This window comes from Hyla sarda, chromosome 1 (genome assembly GCF_029499605.1).
Source record: "Hyla sarda isolate aHylSar1 chromosome 1, aHylSar1.hap1, whole genome shotgun sequence".
Lineage (NCBI taxonomy): Eukaryota > Metazoa > Chordata > Amphibia > Anura > Hylidae > Hyla > Hyla sarda.
Window position 1 is genome coordinate 7,608,715 of NC_079189.1, and position 23,270 is coordinate 7,631,984.

Below are 23,270 nucleotides of genomic sequence, written 5' to 3' on the forward strand. Positions count from 1 at the left end.
GAGTGGCTACCTCCATGTTGGCTCCTGCACCCCACCCACCTCTATCAGGTGTATATTAGGGGCCTTGGATGTTTCAGACCTTGCAATGCCTGTTGTACTGTTCACACAGAGGCATATACACAGTGTAGGGTCCGTCCCAGAATGAGGTCACCTTACCGTGGTGGGACGGTCCACACTATTTGGCGCCAAATTTGCAAGCTAAGTACCTCATATTTTCATAGTTTCATATCTTCATTTATTGCATTACAGCTGTATAGCTTTTCATGTTTTATCTATATACTCATGTTTTATCTATATACTCATGTTTTATCTATATACTCATGTTCTATCTATATACTCATGTTCTATCTATATACTCATGTTTTATCTATATACTCATGTTTTATCTATATACTCATGTTTTATCTATATACTCATGTTCTATCTATATACTCATGTTTTATCTATATACTCATGTTCTATCTATATACTCATGTTTTTTCTATATACTCATGTTCCATCTATATCTTTGTGCTAGCAGTGTGCTGCTGTATTCTCCTGTTGATGTATATATATATTAACCTCTTAAGGACGGACCCATTTTTTACTTTAAAGGGGTACTCCGGCCCTAAGACATCTTATCCTCTATCCAAAGTATAGGGGATAAGATGTCTGACCGTGGGGGGTCCAGCTGCTGGGGACCCCCGCAATCTTGCATTCGGCACCCACCTCTTTGAGCTGCACGCCGCGCTGCCAGCTCACAAACTGCCGGGTGCCGACCACGGGGGCGAAGTCGTGACGTCACAAATACTCCGGCCCCGTGGTCGGCACCCGGCAGTTTGTGAGCTGGCAGCGCGGCGTGCAGCTCAAAGAGGTGGGTGCCGAATGCAAGATTGCGGGGGTCCCCAGCAGCTGGACCCCCCCCACGGTCAGACATTTTATCCCCTATCCTTTGGGCCAGAGTACCCCTTTAATGACCAGGCTCTTTTATTTTTTATTTGACATGTATCTCTTTATATGGTAATAACTTTCGAATGTTTTTTCTGAGCGGAGCGATTCTGAGATTGTTTTTTCGTGACATAATGGGGAAGATTTATCAAAACCTGTGCAGAGGGAAAGTTGCCCAGTTGCCCATAGCAACCAATCAGATCGCTGCTTTCATTTTTAACAAGGCCTCTGTAAAGTGAAAGAAGCAATCTGATTGGTTGCTATGGGCAACTGGGCAATTTTTCCTCTGCACAGGTTTTGATAAATCTCCTCCATTGTACTTTATATAACTGGTGCATTTTTTGTGAAAAACTCCTTCCTATGGTGTCCACTGTGCGGTAAACGTGATGTTATATTTATTCTGGGGGTCGGTACGATTATGGCGATACCCATTTTATATACCGTATTTTTCGCCGTATAAGACGCACTTTTTCTTCCCCAAAACTGTGGGGGGGGGGGGGGGGGGAAGTCGGTGCGTCTTATACGGCGAATACACCCCTATCGCGGCGGTCCCTGCGACCATCAACGGCCGGGACCCGCGGCTAATACAGGACATCACCGATCGCGGTGATGCCCTGTATTAACCCTTCAGACGCGGCGATCAAAGCTGACCGCCTCGTCTGAAGGGAAAGTGACACTAACCCGGCTGTTCAGTCGGGCTGTTTGGTCGCGATTTCACCGCGGCGGTCCCGAACAGCCCGACTGAATAGCCGGGTTAGTGCTTACAGGACACCGAGAGGGACCTTACCTGCCTCCTCGGTGTCTTCTCCGTTCAGGGATCCCCTGTATGGCCGGCGCTCTCCTTCCTCGTCATCACGTCGTCGCGTACGTGCGTCGGCGTGCGTAACGACGTGATGGCGGCGACGGAGAGCGAGGATACCCGGCCGGCAGCAGAGACGTTCCGGAGCGATGGCGACAGCGATGGAGCGACATCCAGGGCAGAGGTGACGGGTCCAGAGTGGCGGGGACACGTGAGTATTACCTCCTATACCAGTGGTCTTCAATCTGCGCACCTCCAGATGTTGCAAAACTACAACTCCCAGCATGCCCGGACAGCCAATGGCTGTTCGGGCATGCTGGGAGTTGTAGTTTTGCAACATCTGGAGGTCCGCAGGTTGAAGACCACTATTGGGTTCAAAATCTAAATTTTTTTAGATTTTGCACCTATAAATTGGGTGCGTCTTATACGCCGGTGCGTCCTATAGGGCGAAAAATACGGTCGCTTTCTATGCTCTTTTTCCTTTTCTGAGCAAAATTCTTTTTCTGCCATTCATTTTCCAACTTTTTTATTTTTTCGTCCGATGCCATTAAGTAGGGGCTTATTTTTTGCGGGATGAGCTGTACTTTTCATTGGTATCATTTTTAGAGATGAGCGAACTTACAGTAAATTCGATTCGTCACGAACTTCTCGGCTCGGCAGTTGATGTCTTTTCCTGCATAAATTAGTTCAGCTTTCCGGTGCTCCGGTGGGATGGAAAAGGTGGATACAGTCCTAAGAAAGAGTCTCCTAGGAATGTGTCCACCTTTTCCAGCCCACCGGAGCACCGGAAAGCTGAACTAATTTATGCAGGAAAAGTCAGCAACTGCCGAGCCGAGAAGTTCGTGATGAATCGAATTTACTGTAAGTTCGCTCATCTCTAATCATTTTTGCTATATGTGCAACCTTTTGATCTTTTTTATTCCGCTATTTGTACCAAAATTGGTGAATTTTGAGCTTTTTTTTATGTTTTTTTTTACGGCGTTCAGCGTACGGGATAATTTACATTATAGTTTTATAGTACAAGTCATTACGGACGTGGCAATACCTATTATGTATGTGATTTGTGTTTTTGATCTTTTTTGGTGATAATACAGGGATTTTATTGGGAAAGGGGCATTTTATTTATTTATTTTTTTTACACTTCCTACTTTTATTGAAGAACTTTTTATTTTATTTTTTTTTTTACACTTTTTACAGGTTATACCATGAATACATTTGTACTGCGGCACAGTATGACGCGATCATCTGCGCACACCACAGTCTGTGGCATCATGATCTGACCTCCTGCTGCCATAGCAACCAACGGCGACCCGCGATCGTATCGCGGCACCGCCGTTGGTGAACAGGGGGAGCGCACTACCTCTGTCAACACCAAAGATGCCGAGGATTGATCACGGCATCTACGGGGTTAATGCTGCCGGGACTGGCGCAATCGCGGCTCCGGCAGCTGCGGCGGGACTCCAGCCGTGATTGACAGCTGTGTCCTGCCACCGATCTCCTGCGCTGCCCTCCTGCAGTGCCGGAGATCGCTAGGATGTATGTATGCGTCCCAGCGCGCCAACATGTCGGGTGTTAATCTTTTCTTTTATTTTTGCTAGCTATTAAAAAAAGTATTGTATCGGCTAGAACAGTGTTCCGCAACCAGTTTGCCTCCAGCTGTTGCAAAAGTACAACTCCAAGGATGCCTGAAGCAGAAACTTCAGCTGGTTCCGAAAACTCGCTGTGTAGCCTCATTTATTTATTTATTATTAATTTATTATTATTATTTTTTTTTATTATTAATTTATTATTAATATATATATATATATATATATATATATATATATATATATGTATATATATATATTGTTAGCCATTAAACATTTATCGTATCGGCTAGAACAGTGTTCGCCAACCCGGGTGCCTCCAGCTATTGCAAGTCTACAACTTCCAGTATGCCTGAAAAAGAAACCCGAGCTGGTCCAAAACTTGCTGTGTAACCTCATTTGTTTTTATATTATTTTATTATGAATTTTTTATTATTATTATTATTATTAATAATAATGAATTATAATTTTTAATTTATTATTATTATTTTTATTATTATTTTATTACTATTATTTTTATTATTATTATATTTATTATTATTTTTATTATTCAATTTTTATTATTATTATTTGTATTATTTTACATTTTTATTATTATTATTATTATTATTATTACTATTTTTTGTTAGCAATTAAAAATGCATATTTTCCTCCAGAAAAGTGTTCCCCAACCACTACAAGTCCCAGCATGCCTGAAAAAAAAAATCAATCTAGTCCAATCTGATCCACAACATCATTTGTTTTTGTATTATTTTTGTTAGCCATTAAAGAGGTATCATATCGACAAAAACAGTGTTCCCCAACCAGGGTGCCACCAGCTGTTGCAAAACTACAACTCCTAGCAAGTCCGGGCATGCTGGGAGTTGTAGTTTTGCAACAGCTGGAGGCACCCCGGTTGGAAAAACACTAAAAACTAAAAAAAAATTTCAACTGGCTAACACTGTGCCAAAACTTTAGTTTTTTTTTATAGTGTTATATTTAATGTGCATCTCTGCCACTAGGTGGCACTAAATACTATTTAGAAATGTATTAACTCTGTGACTGTGTCGGAGTGAGACCGTGAAGCGCTGCGTCTGTCCATTGGAAAGTACCCAGCATTCCTATGAGCTACTATAAGGGAATGTTCACACAGCAGCATGTCATCCCCCTTATGCCCGGGAAATTTTGCAGGACAGCAGGCATCGGCAGTGTTATACAGTCATGGGCGTTAATGTTGGCACCCCTGAAATTTATCAAGAAAATGAAGTATTCCTCACAGGAAAGGATTGCAGTAACACAGGTTTTGCTATACACATGTTTATTCCCTTTGTGTGTATTGGAACTAAACCAAAAAAAGGAGGAAAAAAAAGCAAATTGGACATAATGTCACCAAACTCCAAAAATGGGCTGGACAATTTTTTTGGCACCCTTTCAAAATTGTGGGAAAAAAAGATAGTTTTAAGCATGTGATGGTCCTTTAAACTCACCTGGGGCAAGTAACAGGTGTGGGCAATATAAAAATCACACCTGAAAGCAGATAAAAAGGAGAGAAGTTCACTTAGTCTTTGCATTGTCTGTCTGTGTGTGCCACACTAAGCATGGACAACAGAAAGAGGAGAAGAGAACTGTCTGAGGACTTGAGAACCAAAATTGTGGAAAAATATCAACAATCTCAAGGTTACAAGTCCTGAGATCTAGATTTGCCTTTGTCCACAGTGCGCAACATTATCAAGAAGTTTACAACCCATGGCCCTGTAGATAATCTCCCTGTGCGTGGACGGAAGAGAAAAATTGATGAAAAGGTGTCAACGCAGGATAGTCCGGATGGTGGATAAGCAGCCCCACACAAGTTCCAAAGATATTCAAGCTGTCCTGCAGGCTCAGGGAGCATCAGTGTCGGCGCGAACTATCCGTCAACATTTAAATTAAATGAAACGCTATGGAGGAGACCCAGGAGGACCCCACTATGGAGGAGACCCAGGAGGACCCCACTATGGAGGAGACCCAGGAGGACCCCACTATGGAGGAGACCCAGGAGGACCCCACTATGCAGGAGACCCAGGAGTACCCCACTATGGAGGAGACCCAGGAGGACCCCACTATGTAGGAGACTCAGGAGGACCCCACTATGGAGGAGACCTAGGAGGACCCCACTATGGAGGAGACCCAGGAGGACCCCACTATGGAGGAGACCCAGGAGGACCCCCACTATGTAGGAGACTCAGGAGGACCCCACTATGGAGGAGACTCAGGAGGACCCCACTATGGAGGAGACCCAGGAGGACCCCACTATGGAGGAGACTCAGGAGGACCCCAATATGGAGGAGACCCAGGAGGACCCCACTATGGAGGAGACCCAGGAGGACCCCACTATGGAGGAGACCCAGGAGGACCCCACTATGGAGGAGACCCAGGAGGACCCCACTATGGAGGAGACCCAGGAGGACCCCACTATGGAGGAGACCCAGGAGGACCCCACTGCTGACACAGAGACATAAAAAAGCAAGACTACATTTTGCCAAATTAACTTGAGTAACCAAAATCTTTCTGGAAAAATCTTGTGGACAGATGAGACCAAGATAGAGCTTTTTGGTAAAGCAAATCATTCTACTGTTTACCGAAAATGGAATGAGGCCTACAAAGAAAAGAGCACAGTACCTACAGTGACATATGGTGGAGGTCAGTGATGTTTTGGGTTGTTTTGCTGCCTCTGGCACTGGGGGCCTTGAATGTGTACAAGACATCATGAAATCTGAGGATTACCAATGGATTTTGGGTCGCACTGTACAGCCCAGTGTCAGAAAGCTGGGTTTGTGTCTGAGATCTTGGGTCTTCCAGCAGGACAATGACCCCAAACATACGTCAAAAAGCCCCCAGAAATGGATGACAACAAAGCCCTGGAGAGTTCTGAAGTGTCAGCAATGAGTCCAGATCTAAATCCCATTGATCACCTGTGGAGAGATCTTATAATTACTGCTGGGAAAAGGCGCCGTCCAATAAGAGACCGGGAGCAGTTTGTAAAGGAAGAGTGGTCCAACATTCCGGCTGAGAGGTGTAAGAAGATTATTGATGGTTATAGGAAGAGTGGTCCAACATTCCGGCTGAGAGGTGTAAGAAGCTTATTGATGGTTATAGGAAGAGTGGTCCAACATTCCGGCTGAGAGGTGTAAGAAGCTTATTGATGGTTATAGGAAGACACTGATTTCACTTATTTTTTCCAAAGGGTGTGCAACCAAATATTAAGTTAAGGGTGCCAATAATTTTGTCCAGACCATTTTTGGAGTTTGGTGACATTAGGTCTAATTCACTTTTTTCTTCCCTTTTTTGGTTTAGTTCCAATACACACAAAGGGAATAAACATGTGTATAGCAAAACATGTGTTACTGCAATCCTGTCCTGTGAGAAATACTTCATTTTGCTGTACACCTATAGCAGTCATGTATATGTACCAGGGTTTTGGGGGTGTCCACCTATATCCCTCTGGTCCCTTACCCTTGTTGGCACTGTGCTCTCTGCAGGCCGATCTGGGAGCTGCGGTACATATCTATGGCAGTGACCATCTGGGGTATGGATGTCGGGTCCCCTTAGGAACATCTCTGAGTGGTGAATAAAACAACCATGCACAACTTAAACAGTAAGGTATAGCATAGCACAAAACAGGACAAATTCAATGTGTATATAGGTCTCGGACAAGCACTCCTGCGGCCCACCCTATTCTTTGCCCTAATAGCTGTTGGGTACCTTCAGTTGGTGCATATTGTATAGATTGGGCCCATACAAAATCCTTCTCCACAGTGTTTTTTTTTTTTTTAAAGTAGGCTTAAAGGGGTACTCCCCAAAACTCCTCCTTCCCCAGCTTTAGTAACTGCTCAGTATATTTGCTTGTGCAGTACTCCATCTACTGGACACTTTCTATAATTGCAGGATAATACCTACAATAATTCTGGGGGATTATGACCTCCCTGCCCTTCCCTGCAGTGTGAAAATGGATGTCAGCTATATACTTATCTGTATCCATTCAATGTAGAGGTCTCAAAATTGTGCTTTATATTCCTCCTGTACTCAACATCTTTTCTTCCTTCATGTAGGAAAACCCAGATAGTTGTTTATTTGTAGCCTTCATATTAAAGGGGTACTCCGGTGGAAAAAAAAGTTTTTTTTAGGTCTTTATAAGTCAACTGGTGCCAGAAAGTTAAACAGATTTGTAAATTACTTCTATTAAAAAATCTATACCCTTCCAGTACTTTTTAGCAGCTGTATGCTACAGAGGAAATTCTTTTCTTTTTGAGTTTCTTTTTTGTCTTGTCCACAGTGCTCTCTGCTGACATCTCTGTCCGTGTCAGGAACTGTTCAGAGCAGCATAGGTTTGCTATGGGGATTTTCTCCTGCTCTGGACAGTTCCTGATACGGGCATCAGGTGTCAGCAGAGAGCACTGTGGACAAGACAAAAAAGACATTCAAAAAGAAAAGAATTTCCTCTGTAGCATACAGCTGCTAAAAAGTACTGGAAGGGTAAAGATTTTTTAATAGAAGTGACTTACAAATCTGTTTAACTTTCTGGCACCAGTTCATTCGAAGAAAAAAAAAAGGTTTTCCGCCGGAGTACCCGTTTAACCTGCTGTGACACCATCATTGAGTCCCAGGGTCACCCAGGCTTCATAAAAATGCACAGCCCCTGCCCTGACACTATAAATAATGCCCATCCCCTATGAACCAACAACTATAAATGGTGACATCATAGTCACATGACCGAAGTCCAGCACGCTGACGGGAAGCTTTAGAAAAGACTGGAGAAGGGGTACTCCGGCACTAAGACATCTTATCCCCTATCCAAAGGATAGGGAATAAGATGTCTGATTGTGGGGGTCCCGCCACTGGGGACCCCTGTTATCTTGCACGCAGCACCCCGTTAGAATCAGTCGCTGGAGCACGTTCGCTCCGGGTCTGATGACTGGCGATCACGAGGGTCAGAGCATTGTGACGTCACGGCCCCTCCCCCGTGTGACGTCACGCTCTGTCCCCTGAATGCAAGCCTATGGGAGGGGGCGTGACACACGGGGGTGGGGCCGTGATGTCACTATGCTCCGTCCCCGTGATCGCCAGTCATCAGACCCGTAGCGAACATGCTCCGGGGACTGATGGTAACAGGGTGCTGCGTGCAAGATCACTGGGGTCCCCAGCGGCGGGACCCCCACGATCAGGCATCTTATCCCCTATTCTTTGGATAGGGGATAAGATGTCTTAGCGCCGGAGTACCCCTTTAACCTCTTAAGGACCCAGGACGTACGGGGACGTCCCCGCACCCTGGGCCTTAAGGACCCAGGACGTCCCCGTACGTCCTGGCGTTTTCCGGTCTCTGCCGCTCGCCGGGCAGAGATCGGAACTGGATGCCTGCTGAAATCCTTCAGCAGGCATCCAGGGCAAACGCCGAGGGGGGCCATGTAGGCCCCGCATGTCGGCGATCGCCGCAAATCGCAAGGGAAATCGCCCTTGCGATCTGCGGCGATACCGGGCTGATCGGGTCTCTGGGACCCGACCGCCCGGTAATTTCGCATGATCCCGGCTGTCACAGACAGCCAGGACCATGCTGGAGTATAGGAGCGAGGTGGCAAGCCGGCCACCTCCTCCTATACCCTGCGATCCGTCGGTTAGTTAACCGACCAATCGCAGGAGGGGGGGCGGTTACTTCCTCCCGTCCTGCCCGGCCCCTGAAAGTCCGGAGAGGACGGGAGGAAGACCGGAGGACGCGGCGGGGGACGGGGGAGTGCTGGGGACCGGCCCCGGTACTTACCTTGTCCCTGAAGACCCGGATCCAGACGAGGAAGATGGCGGCGGCGACAGGTGAGTTCCTCTTCAGCCGCGGTCGGGCCCTTTTCAGCAATGCACGTCGCCGTAAAGCGACATGCATTGCTGTAATAGGACCCTGTAAACTACAACTCCCAGCATGCCCAGACAGCCCTTGGCGTCTGGGCATGCTGGGAGTTGCAGTTTTGCAACATCTGGAGGTCCACAGTTTTTGGACCACTGTGCCCTTCCAGATGTTGCAAAACTACACATCCTCAGCATGCCCTTACTGTCCAGGCATGCTGGGAGTTGTAGTGCTGTAACATCTGGCCCTTCAGATGTTGCAGAACTACAACTCCCAGCATGCCTGGACAGTTTTGGCATACTGGGGGTTGTAGTTTTGCAACATCTGGAAGGGCACAGATTGGGAACCACTGTATTAGTGGTCTGCAAACTAGTCCTCCAGATGTTGCAAAACTACAACTCCAAGCATGCTGGGAGTTGTAGTTCGGCAACATCTGGCTCTAAAGATGTTGCCGAACTACTACTCCCAGCATGCCTGAGAATGTTTGGGAGTTGTGGTTTTGCAACAGCTGGAGGCACACTGGTTGGGAAACATTGTTTCCTAACTCAGTGTTTCCCAACCCGTGTGCCTCCAGCTGTTGCAAAACCACAACTCCCAAACATTCTCAGGCATGCTGGGAGTAGTAGTTTTGCAACAGCTGAAGGTCCCCCCTGTGAATGTACAGGGTACACTCACATGGGCAGGCGGCTTACAGTGAGTATCGGGCTGCAAGTTTGCAATGCAGCAAATTTTGCGCGGCAGCTCAAACTCGCTGTAACCCCCCCCCCCACCCGTGCGACTGTACCCTAAAAACACTACACTACACTACCACAAAATAAAATAAAAAGTAAAAAACACTATATATACACATACCCCTACACAGCCCCCCTCCCCAATAAAAATGAAAAACGCCTGGTACGCCACTCTTTCCAAAATGGAGCCTCCAGCTGTTGCAAAACAACAACTCCCAGTATTGCCGGACAGCCGTTGACTGTCCAGGCATGCTGGGAGTTTTGCAACAGCTGGAGGCACCCTGTTTGGGAATCACTGGCGTAGAATACCCCTATGTCCACCCCTATGCAAATCCCTAATTCAGGCCTCAAATGCGCAGGGCGCTCTCACTTTGGAGCCCTGTCGTATTTCAAGGCAACAGTTTAGGGCCACATATGGGGTATTTCCGTACTCGGGAGAAATTGACTAACAAATTTTGGGGGTCTTTTTCTCCTTTCACCCCTTATGAAAAGGGGAAGTTGGGGTCTACACCAGCATGTTAGTGTAAAAAAAAAATAAACTTTTTACACTAACATGCTGGTGTTGCCCTATACTTTTCATTTTGACAAGAGGTAAAGGGGAAAAAAGCCCCCCAAAATTTGTAACGCAATTTCTTCCGAGTACGGAGATACCCCATATGTGGGCACAAAGTGCTCTGGGGGTGCACAACAAGGCCCAGAAGGTAGAGTGCGCCATGTACATTTGAGGTGATTTGCACAGGGGTGGCTGATTGTTACAGCGGTTTTGACAAATGCAAAAAAAACAAAACCCCACATGTGACCCCATTTCGGAAACTACACCCCTCACGGAATGTAATGAGGGGTGCAGTGAGAATTTACACCCCACTGGTGTCTGACAGATCTTTGGAACAGTGGGCTGCGCAAATTAAAAATGTTGTACAGCCCACTGTTCCAAAGATCTGACAGACACCAGTGGGGGGTAAATGCTCACTGTACCCCTTGTTATGTTCCTCAAGGGGTCTAGTTTCCAAAATGGTATGCCATGTGGGGGTTATTTTGCTGTCCTGGCACCATATGGGCTTCCTAAATGCGACATGCCCCCCGAGCAAAATTTGCTCTCAAAAAGCCAAATATGACTCCTTCTCTTCTGAACATTGTAGTTCGCCCGTAGTGCACTTCAGGTCAACTTTTGGGGTACCTCCATACTCAGAAGAGATGTGGTTACAAATTTTGGGGGGTATTTTCTGCTATTAACCCTTGCAAAAATGTGAAATTTGGGGGGGAAACACACCTTTTAGTGATTTTTTTTAATTTTTTTTTTACGTATGCAAAAGTCGTGAAACCCCTGTGGGGTATTAAGGCTCACTTTATTTCTTGTTACGTTCCCCGAGGGGTCTAGTTTCCAAAATGGTATGCCATGTGTTTTTTTTTTGCTGTCCTGGCACCATAGGGGCTTCCTAAATGCGACATGCCCCCGAGCAAAATTTGCTCTCAAAAAGCCAAATATGACTCCTTCTCTTCTGAGCATTGTAGTTCACCCATAGTACACCTCAGGTCAACTTATGGGGTACCTTCATACTCAGAAGAGATGGGGTTACAATGTTTGGGGGGTATTTTCTGCTATTAACCCTTGCAAAAATGTGAAATTTGGGGGGAAACACACATTTTAGTGAAATTTTTTTTTTTTTTTTTTTACATATGCAGAAGTCGTGAAACACCTGTGGGGTATTAAGGCTCACTTTATTCCTTGTTACGTACCTCAAGGGGTCTAGTTTCCAAAATGGTATGCCATGTGGGGGATTTTTGCTGTTCTGGCACCATAGGGGCTTCCTAAATGCAACATGCCCCCCAAAAACCATTTCAAAAAAACGTACTCTCCAAAATCCCCTTGTCGCTCCTTCGCTTCTGAGCCCTCTACTGCGCCCGCCGAACACTTTACATAGACATATGAGGTATGTGCTTACTCGAGAGAAATTGGGCTACAAATATAAGTATACATTTTCTCCTTTTTCCCCTTGTAAAAATTCAAAAATTGGGTCTACAAGAACATGCGAGTGTAAAAAATGGAGATTGTGAATTTTCTCCTTCACTTTGCTGCTATTCCTGTGAAACACCTAAAGGGTTAAAACGCGGACTGAATGTCATTTTGAATACTTTGGGGGGTGCAGTTTTTATAATGGGGTCATTTGTGGGGTATTTCTAAAATGAAGGCCCTTCAAATCCACTTCAAACCTGATCTGGTCCATGAAAAATTGTGAGTTTGGAAATTTTGTGAAAAATTGGAAAATTGCTGCTGAACTTTGAAGCCCTCTGGTGTCTTCCAAAAGTAAAAACACGTCAACTTTATGATGCAAACATAAAGTAGACATATTGTATATGTGAATAAAAAAAAAATTATTTGGAATATCCATTTTCCTTACAAGCAGAGAGCTTCAAAGTTAGAAAAATGCAAAATTTTCAAATTTTTCATAAAATTTGGGGATTTTTCACCAAGAAAGGATGCAAGTTACCACAAAATTTTACCACTATGTTAAAGTAGAATATGTCACGAAAAAACAATCTCGGAATCAGATTGATAACTAAAAGCATTCCAGAGTTATTAATGTTTAAAGTGACAGTGGTCAGATGTGCAAAAAAAGGCCGGGTCCTGAGGTGTAAAATGGCTGGGTCCTTAAGGGGTTAAAAGGGGTACTCCACTGCTCACCGTTTGGAACAAACTGTTTCCGAAACGCTGGAGCCGGCGCCGGGAGCTCGTGACGTCATAGCCCCGCCCCCTCATGACGTCACGCCCCACCCCTCAATGCAAGCCTATGGGAGGGAGCGTGACGGCTGCCACGCGCCCTCCCATAGACTTACATCGAGGGGGCGGGGCTATGACGTCAGGAGCTCCCGACACCGTCACTAAGCATTTGGAACATTTTGTTCCAAATGCTGAGCAGCAGAGTACCCCTTTAATGACTCTTCCTAAGACTAAACAAATGTATGTCTTTTAATCTTTGCTCATAGATAAGATGTAGATATTAGGTAACTATGGAGGTTAAAAAAAAGAGCAGTCTGTGAGAGAAGGGGGCTATGTTACTCTAATGTACATGTTTTAGTTTTATAAGTATTTTTTTGTATCCTTTTAAGTTATGTCTCTTGGCCACATTTTTTGCCTGTTCCTCACAGGGACTGCGAGGTGTTTTTTTTTTTGGCTGAAATGCTTTCCTCCAGCAGAGGAAATGTTGTCCCCGACGTCCTTTATGGGCACCGTGAATGCTTAGGTTGTTCCTAGGATTGGGAAGGAAACACAAAATGAGGACTGAACTGTGGTTCCTGGTGTTGGTTTAGGGCCTGTAGGTGGCCTAGTCATGAACTAGAGCCTGTGTCACCTACATTGTCCATTGGGCACAGGAACCTATCCCTGTTACACTGCCCTGACCTCCCTACATGTTTTTTCCACCTGTATCAATGGCGTCATCAGGGGATATACTGTAGGTGTAAGGCAGTGTTTCCCAACCAGTTTTGTTATGGCCACACGCCCCTGCATCTCTCTGTACGAGAAGGGTAAACACATTCTGGTTTGTGCCACTATAACCGGATTGCATTATTTTCATAAAGAGGAAGAGGTTCCCATCTCTGACCCAGTTTTATCCCGGGATAAATACCCAATGTCTGATGTGAACATGACAAGGGCCGTCTGAGAAAGGAGAAAATGGTGCCATTGGGTCCATTCTGTGAGGGAGAAGTTTTTTTTTAAAGGGGTACACCGCTGCTCAGTGTTTGGAACAAACTGTTCCAAACGCTGGAGTCGGCGCCGGGATATCGTGACGTCATAGCCCCGCCCCTCAATGCAAGTCTATGGGAGGGGGCGTGACAGCTGTCACGCCCACTCCCATAGACTTGCATTGAGTGGGTGGGGCATTATGTCATGAGGGGGAGAGGCTATGACGTTACAAGCTCCCGATGCCGGCTCCAGTGTTCGGAACAGTTTGTTCCAAATGCTGAGCAGCGGAGTACCCCTTTAAGGAGCAGTTGGTGAGAAAGGGGGACACGAGCAATAAGTGAGGAAGGTTGGCATGGGAAACAGCATGTGAGGGAAAAGAGTGTAAAAGAAACGGTCTGTTAAGAAGAGGGAAGCATGAGGAGCAGTCTGTGAGAACAGGGGGGCATGAGCAATATGTAAGAAGAAAGGGTGGCAGGGGGAACAGTATGTGAAAGGAGAGGGCACACAAGGAGAAGTCTGTGAAAAAGAAGGCATGAGGAGCAGTCTGGGAAAAAAGAGGGGCATGAGCAATATGTGTAAGAGAGGAGGGCACATAAGGAGCAGTCTGGGAAAAATAAGGCATAAGGAGCAGTCTGTGTAAGAGAGGAGGGGACATAAGGTGCAGTCTGTGAAAAAGAAGGCATAAGGAGCAGTCTGTGAAAAAGAGGGGCATGAGCAATATGTGTAAGAGAGGAGGGCACATAAGGAGCAGTCTGGGAAAAATAAGGCATAAGGAGCAGTCTGTGTAAGAGAGGAGGGGACATAAGGTGCAGTCTGGGAAAAAGAAGGCATAAGGAGCAGTCTGTGAAAAAGAGGGGCATGAGCAATATGTGTAAGAGAGGAGGGGACATAAGGTGCAGTCTGGGAAAAAGAAGGCATGCAGAGCAGTCTGTGAAAAAAGAGGGGCATGAGCAATATGTGTAAGAGAGGAGGGCACATAAGGAGCAGTCTGGGAAAAAGAAGGCATGAGGAGCAGTCTGTGAAAAAAGAGGGGCATGAGCAATATGTGTAGGAGAGGAGGGCACATAAGGTGCAGTCTGGGAAAAAGAAGGCATGAGGAGCAGTCTGTGAAAAAAGAGGGGCATGAGCAGTATGTGTAAGAGAGGAGGGCACATAAGGAGCAGTCTGGGAAAAAGAAGGCATGAGGAGCAGTCTGTGAAAAAGAGGGGCATGAGCAGTATGTGTAAGAGAAGAGGGCACATAAGGTGCAGTCTGTTATACAGAGGCATAGAGAGCAGTCTGTGACAAAAGGAGGGCACTTAAAGAGCAGTCTGGGAAAAAAAGGGTAATGTCTGTGAGAAAAGGGGACATGAGCAATATGTGTAAGAGAGGAGGGCACATAAGGAGCAGTCTGGGAAAAAGAAGGCATGAGGAGCAGTCTGTGAAAAAAGAGGGGCATGAGCAATATGTATAAGAGAGGAGGGCACATAAAGAGCAGTCTGGGAAAAGGGGCAAGTCTGTGAGAAAAGGGGACATGAGCAATATGTGAGTAAGAATGGTGAAATGAGGAAAAGTGTATGAGAAAGGAGGGCACATAAAGAGCAGTCTGTGAAAAAAAAGTCATGGAAGCCGTCTGTGAGAAAGGGGGGCATGAGCAGTATGTGAGTAAGAAGGGTGGCAGGGGGAGCGCATAAGAGAAGAGGGAGCACGAGGAGCAGTCTGGGAAAAAGCATGAGGAAAAGGGAATGATGGTGAAAGAAATGGGAGAGGAGACAAGAGGATGTGACATAAGGAGCAGTCGATGAAGGAGATGAGGTGTGTAGAGCAGTCAGGGAGAAGGGGACATGGTAAACAATCTGTTTAGGGGGTACATGAGGAGCAGTCAGTAAGAGAGACAGTCATACGGATAGCAGTCTGTGAGAGGAGGGGACATGGGGGCCATCTATGAAAGGGGAGGGGCAGGATGATTGAAATGGGGCACCATGGAGAGCAGTGTGTGTAGTAATGGAGGAATGAGGATAATGTATGTGAGGGGGCGGGATGAGGAGAAAGTGGGGGCATGGGGAAGCAAGGGATTACCCAGCACCTTCTTGGAGTCAGAACACGTCTTATATGACTATGAGAAGTGTTTGTCGTGATACATAAACAACAATGCCAGAAACAATAGGGGGAATTCCACCGTCTTGTAGACCTTTAACCCCTTAAGGACCGGGGGTTTTTCCGTTTTTGCATTTTCGTTTTTTGCTCCTTTCCTTTAAAAAATCATAACTCTTTCAATTTTGCACCTAAAAATCCATATGATGGCTTATTTTTTTGCGCCACCAATTCTACTTTGTAATGACATCAGTCATTTTGCCCAAAAATCTACGGTGAAACGGGAAAAAAAATCATTGTGCGACAAAATTGAAAAAAAACACTGTTTTGTAAATTTTGGGGGCTTCCGTTTCTACGCAGTACATTTTTCGGTAAAAAATACACCTTATCATTATTCTGTAGGTCCATACGGTTATAATGATCCCCTACTTATATAGGTTTGATTTTGTCGTACTTCTGGAAAAAATCATAACTACATGCAGGAAAATTAATACATTTAAAATTGTCCTCTTCTGACCCCTATAACTTTTTTATTTTTCCGTGTATGGGGCTCATTTTTTGCGCCGTGATCTGAAGTTTTTAACGGTACCATTTTTGCATTGATAGGACTTATTGATTACTTTTTATTCATTTTTAAATGATATAAAAAGTGACCAAAAATGCACTATTTTGGACTTTGGAATTTTTTTGCGTGCACGCCATTGACCGAGCGGTTTAATTAATGATATATTTTTATAATTCGAACATTTCCGCACGCGGTGATACCATATATGTTTATTTTTAATAGGGGAGGAGTTAAATGATCTTTGTTCCCATAGGGACCTATAACACTGCACACACTGATCTCTTATACTGATCATTGTTATCCCATAGGTACCTATAACACTGCACACACTGATCTCTCCCATAGGGACCTATAACACTGCACACACTGATCTCTTATACTGATCATTGTTATCCCATAGGTACCTATAACACTGCACACACTGATCTCTTATACTGATCATTGTTATCCCATAGGGACCTATAACACTGCACACACTGATCTCTTATACTGATCATTGTTATCCCATGGGGACCTATAACACTGCACACACTGATCTCTTATACTGATCATTGTTATCCCATAGGGACCTATAACACTGCACACACTGATCTCTTATACTGATCATTGTTATCCCATAGGGACCTATAACACTGCACACACTGATCTTCTATGCTGATCACTGGTTTCTCATAAGAAACCAGTGATCAACGATTCTGCCGCATGACTGCTCATGTCTGGATCTCAGGCACTGAGCAGTCATTCGGCGATCGGATAGCGAGGAGGCAGGAAGGGGCCCTCCCGCTGTCCTGTCAGCTGTTCGGGATGCCGCGGTTAGCCGCGGCTATCCCGAGCAGCCCGACTGAACTAGCCGGGAACTTTCACTTTCACTCAGCTCTGAGCGCGCGGCTAAAGGGTTAATAGCAAGCGGCGCCGCGATCGGCGCTGCACGCTATTAGAGGCGGGTCCCGGCTTCACTATGACGCCGGGCCCGCCGTGATATGATGCGGGGTTACTGTGTAACCCCGCGTTATATCAGAAGAGCAGGACCAAGGACGTACCATTACGTCCGTGGTCCTTAAGGGGTTAAAGGGGTATTCCAGGGAAAAACTTTGTTTTTATATATATATATCAACTGGCTCCAGAAAGTTAAACAGATTTGTAAATTACTTCTATTAAAAAATCTTCATCCTTTCAGTACTTCTGAGCTTCTGAAGTTGAGTTGTTCTTTTCTGTCTAAGTTCTCTCTGATGACACGTGTCTTGGGAACCGCCCAGTTTAGAAGCAAATCCCCATAGCAAACCTCTTCTACTCTGTGCAGTTCCCAAGACGAGCAGAGATGTCAGCAGAGAGCACTGTTGCCAAACAGAAAACAACAACTCAACTTCAGCAGCTGATAATTATTGAAAGGATTAAGATTTTTTAATAGAAGTAATTTACAAATCTGTTTAACTTTCTGGAGCCAGTTGATATATAAAAAAAAGTTTTTTCCTGGAATACCCCTTTAAGCCTGTGAGTGGCCGTATAGACCTATCTCCTTATATATTCCCACGGCAGTGATGAGTCACATGACCGAACCTGACGAAGACTTCATGGGTTATTATTATTGAGTTTTAGATTAATTAGTGCAATTTTATATTTTCCTGTCTTTCTCTTTTCTCATTGTACTTTTTTGGCACAATTATTTTGCACCCTACGTTGTGTATTCGATCGCTGACCACCTTGAAATACTCTTCGCTAACATGTAGAGCCCACTAGGCCTTTAAAGTGGTACTCCAGTGGGAAACTATTTTTTTTTTAAATCAAACTGGTGCCAGAAAGTTAAACAGATCTGTAAATTACTTCTATTTAAAAATCTTAATCCTTCCAGTACTTATCAGCTGTAAACCACCCTGTAAGGTAGATGTGCAGACTACCCTCTTTTAGGTAACCAGGCAAACACCCTGATTAGGTACATGGCAAACTCTTTCCATTATGTTGACAGGCAGATCCCCCCCCCCCCCATTATGTAGATAGGCATACTCCCCCCATTATGTAGATAGGCATACTCCCCCCCCCCCCATTATGTAGATAGGCATACTCCCCCCATTATGTAGATAGGCATACTCCCCCATTATGTAGATAGGCATACTCCCCCCATTATGTAGATAGGCATACTCCCCCATTATGTAGATAGGCATACTCCCCCCATTATGTAGATAGACATACTCCCCCCCCCCCATTATGTAGATAGGCATACTCCCCCCATTATGTAGATAGGCATACTCCCCCCATTATGTAGATAGGCATACTCCCCCCATTATGTAGATAGGCATACTCCCCCCATTATGTAGATAGGCATACTCCCCCCATTATGTAGATAAGCATACTCCCCCCCATTATGTAGATAGGCATACTCCCCCCATTATGTAGATAGGCATACTCCCCCCATTATGTAGATAGGCATACTCCCCCATTATGTAGATAGGCATACTCCCCCCATTATGTAGATAGGCATACTCCCCCCATTATGTAGATAGGCATACTCCCCCCATTATGTAGATAGGCATACTCCCCCCATTATGTAGATAAGCATACTCCCCCCATTATGTAGATAGGCATACTCCCCCCCCATTATGTAGATAGGCATACTCCCCCCATTATGTAGATAGGCATACTCCCCCCATTATGTAGATAGGCATACTCCCCCCATTATGTAGATAGGCATACTCCCCCCATTATGTAGATAAGCATACTCCCCCCATTATGTAGATAGGCATACTCCCCCCCCATTATGTAGATAGGCATACTCCCCCCATTATGTAGATAGGCATACTCCCCCCATTATGTAGATAGGCATACTCCCCCCATTATGTAGATAGGCATACTCCCCCCATTATGTAGATAGACATACTCCCCCCCCCCCCCATTATGTAGATAGGCATACTCCCCCCATTATGTAGATAAGCATACTCCCCCCATTATGTAGATAGGCATACTCCCCCCCCCCCCCATTATGTAGATAGGCATACTCCCCCCATTATGTAGATAGGCATACTCTCCCCCCCATTATGTAGATAGGCATACTCCCCCCATTATGTAGATAGGCATACTCCCCCCCATTATGTAGATAGGCATACTCCCCCCATTATGTAGATAGGCATACTCCCCCCCCCATTATGTAGATAGGCATACTCCCCCCATTATGTAGATAAGCATACTCTCCCCCCATCATGTAGATAGGCATACTCCCCCCCATTATGTAGATAGGCATACTCCCCCCATTATGTAGATAGGCATACTCCCCCCATTATGTAGATAGGCATACTCCCCCCATTATGTAGATAGGCATACTCCCCCCATTATGTAGATAGGCATACTCTCCCCCCATTATGTAGATAGGCATACTCCCCCCATTATGTAGATAAGCATACTCCCCCCATTATGTAGATAGGCATACTCCCCCCCATTATGTAGATAGGCATACTCCCCCCATTATGTAGATAGGCATACTCCCCCCCATTATGTAGATAGGCATACTCCCCCCATTATGTAGATAGGCATACTCCCCCCATTATGTAGATAGGCATACTCCCCCCATTATGTAGACAGGCATACTCCCCCCCCATTATGTAGATAGGCATACTCCCCCCCCCCATTATGTAGATAGGCATACTCCCCCCATTATGTAGATAGACATACTCCCCCCATTATGTAGATAGGCATACTCCCCCCCATTATGTAGATAGACATACACCCCCCATTATGTAGATAGGCATATTCCCCCCATTATGTAGACAGGCATACTCCCCCCCCCCCCATTATGTAGATAGGCATACTCCCCCCCCCCATTATGTAGATAGGCATACTCCCCCCATTATGTAGATAGGCATACTCCCCCCATTATGTAGATAGGCATACTCCCCCCATTATGTAGATAGGCATACTCCCCCCATTATGTAGATAGGCATACTCCCCCCATTATGTAGATAGGCATATTCCCCCCATTATGTAGATAGGCATACTCCCCCCATTATGTAGACAGGCATACTCCCCCCCCCCCATTATGTAGATAGGCATACTCCCCCCATTATGTAGATAGGCATACTCCCCCCCCCCCCATTATGTAGATAGGCAGATGACCCTCAATTCGGTAGATATGCAGGGCTCAAGTCCTGCAGGAACTCATGGAAACGGAGTTCCTGCACTTTTTCCACAGCAGGAACGCAGTTCCCATTAGCATGAGTCCTGCAGGACCAGCCCTTAAAGGGGTAATCTGCCTCTAGACATCTTATCCCCTATCCAAAGGATAGGGGATAAGATGTCAGATCACGGGGGTCCTGCTGCTGGGGACCCCCGCGATCTCGGCTGCGGCACCCCAGACATACGGTGCACGGAGCAAACGTCGCTCCATGCCGGATGACTGGTGATGCGGGGTAGAGGCTCGTGACATCACAATAATGCCACCTCAATGCAAGTCTATGGGAGGGTGCGTGAGGCCATCACGCCCCCTCCCATAGACTTGCATTGAAGGGCCGTGAGCAGGACGTCACGAGCCTCCGTTGCTGCACCCAACACTTTAAACGAACGCCGGTTGCAGCAGGGAGAATGCAGGGGTCCCCAGTGGCAGATGTCTAGTACCCCTCTAAATGGAAATCCTGGGTGAGTTCCAAAACTTTTTTTCCCAGGACTTGACCCCTGTAGATATGCAACCCCCCCTCCCCATTAGGTATATGGGCAGACTACCCCCATTTTGCAGATAGGCAAACTCTCCATTCAAAACATGATCAGACTCATCCATTTATGTAGATAGGCAGAACCCCCCCTCCCCTTAGGCATATAGGCAGAGTGCCCACTAAAGACCAGGGTCCTGCATAATGTACCTTGTAACACTGCTGGACTGTTGTCTCATTGACGCACCTGACATGAGGAACACCTTGACCCCCTGCGGCCCGGGCCTGCCCAAGTTATACTGTGGTATGCTGCCAGGCAGATTACGCTTAGTGATAGCACATATCCTGGAAGGGGCCACAGTAGGACCTAGGTCCTACTGTGGCCACTATTATTAAAACATCCCAGCCACCATCTGTAATGTGAACTCAGCTCCTGACCTCGTGTCATGGTCCTTGATGGTGCGCATGCCATATGTGTACGTGATGTGTTGCTAAAGGGTTAAGCATTGTGCCTCCCTCTTGGGAAGTAGTCTATCCAACCCTGATATAAAGGTTGAGCCCCCATGTTTTTGTGGTTGGTTCCCTCTTCACCATTATCGTGTGTCTACGTTCACATGTTTTCCCACAATCCATCCAATGACTCCACGTTTCACCATCTCGCTAGGCCCAATAAGACCTTCTCCACCTTCACAGCCAACCATCACTGGTAACCATTATCCTCCTTACAAGCCAACCCCATTTAGGGTCAGTGACTGGTAATGTAGGTCTGTCTATGGTCTGGGGTATGAATATATTTGTGCTGCTATAGAGGCTGGAAATTTCTGCAGAAGAGGCGGCCATAGACATCATGGCGGTGGTCTCTGTGGTCAGATGTCCTCACAGGGTACAGAGAACATCTATCGGATGCCACCATGTCTGGCCAAGAAGGTCATTGAGGTTCCTCATACTGGGTCAGTAAAGGTCACCCTACATGTCACTTCATGTTCCTGAACCGTGAGAACATTCCAGATCACAGCTTTCCTGTGTGTGGTTGTGAATTCACTGTCCGACATCACTTACTGGCAGGATGACTCCTCAGGGACTTTCCGCAGGTGCAGATCTTGTGACTTGTTCCTCTTGTGCTGCCATCATGTATCCTGTGATGTTCATCTATGTAACTTATTAAAGGGCCACCAGCCCTAATAGGAGGAGACACCGGGATCAGTCACATATGGCTCTTGTACACTTGGCCTTCTTCAGGGACAAGTACATTGTATTATATCCTATATACAATACACCAACCTGATCAAAGTACTACTATTCTCAGCTGGTCCTCTATAACATCTGCCATCTCCCCGTAAATAGGACAAAGCACTGACAGGTAATAATCCCTCCCTTATTAGTTTTAGCACAAAACGGGGCTCTGCAATCATTATTGGGGTCTCACCAAACCCTAGAAGGGCTACTGGGACCCCCATAGTGTTAGTGGTTTCTGCTAGATCCCACTAGGAAACTAATAAGGGAGAGGTTCTTACCTGTCAGTGTATTTATCCTATCCATGGAATGATGGCAGATGTTACGAAGTACCAGCTGGGAGTTGTGTGGGTGATGTCACAGCCGCTGGGGGGGGGGGGGGCAATAGATGGACCTCACCAATCCTTGTCAATGGGGTCTGCAAGTGTAGATTGGTCTATGTCCCAAGGGCACATAGTGTCTGAATGCTCAAGGGTTGATGTTTCTATAGTGCAACCACTGGTGGAAATACTTATAAAGATGCATGAGAATTGGGTCACATGACCTTCCCTCAGACCGTCTTCTGCTCTAGAAGCCACTAGAATGTTCTGGGAGGAATCCATCCCTTTCTCCCCAGAGGTCTAGAACCAGGGTAAACTAGATAGTCCTGACTAAACCAGGTAAGTTCTAGGTGTTTCTCCGATCTGATGCTATTGAGAAGACCATATAAGTCAGTTACCATAGCTCTGGCTCTATTCGAGAAGTTTTCCATTGATCCAAGGTGCTAATTCCAAGTGAATTCAGCTCTGCACTGGTCTCGGCATTGGGCTTTGCGGTCCGGAGTCAGTGTTGCATTGCGTATAAGTCACAACCTTTTTGATTTACACTCTCATTAGGGACTCGTGAGTGAAAGTTTATTACAAATTTAGAGAGTCTCTAGGAAGACTGAATACACTTCTTTAGCGTTTTACGTGTTAACGTAAAGGTGCAGTCCAAATATACTGCTAATCTCTGCAGGAAAGGGATCTTCATGGGTAAGCTCCCCATGGTAAGACACATGGTATTGTGCACTACGTGTAACAATCGAGCCTTGCCAGGTCGTGCATGGTGCCCTCTGGTCAGGTAAGAGGTACAGGCCTGGGCCAATCAGCAGCTGAGGAGGGGTATTTCTATCCTCCTCAGCATTCCTGCCTTGCCCTTGATTTTCAGTGTT

At 45.9% G+C, this 23,270-nt stretch overlaps 1 protein-coding gene across 1 annotated transcript in view; it reads left to right on the plus strand.

Moving 5' to 3' along the window:
• Positions 1-1,242: 1,242 nt before the first annotated feature.
• LOC130300085 (uncharacterized) overlaps positions 1,243-23,270 on the plus strand; it is a 52,333-nt gene continuing 30,305 nt past the window's right edge. The window contains exon 1 of the mRNA XM_056551518.1: positions 1,243-1,304. The gene's annotated coding sequence lies outside the window, so the exon portion shown is untranslated. The remainder of the gene's footprint in view (positions 1,305-23,270) is intronic.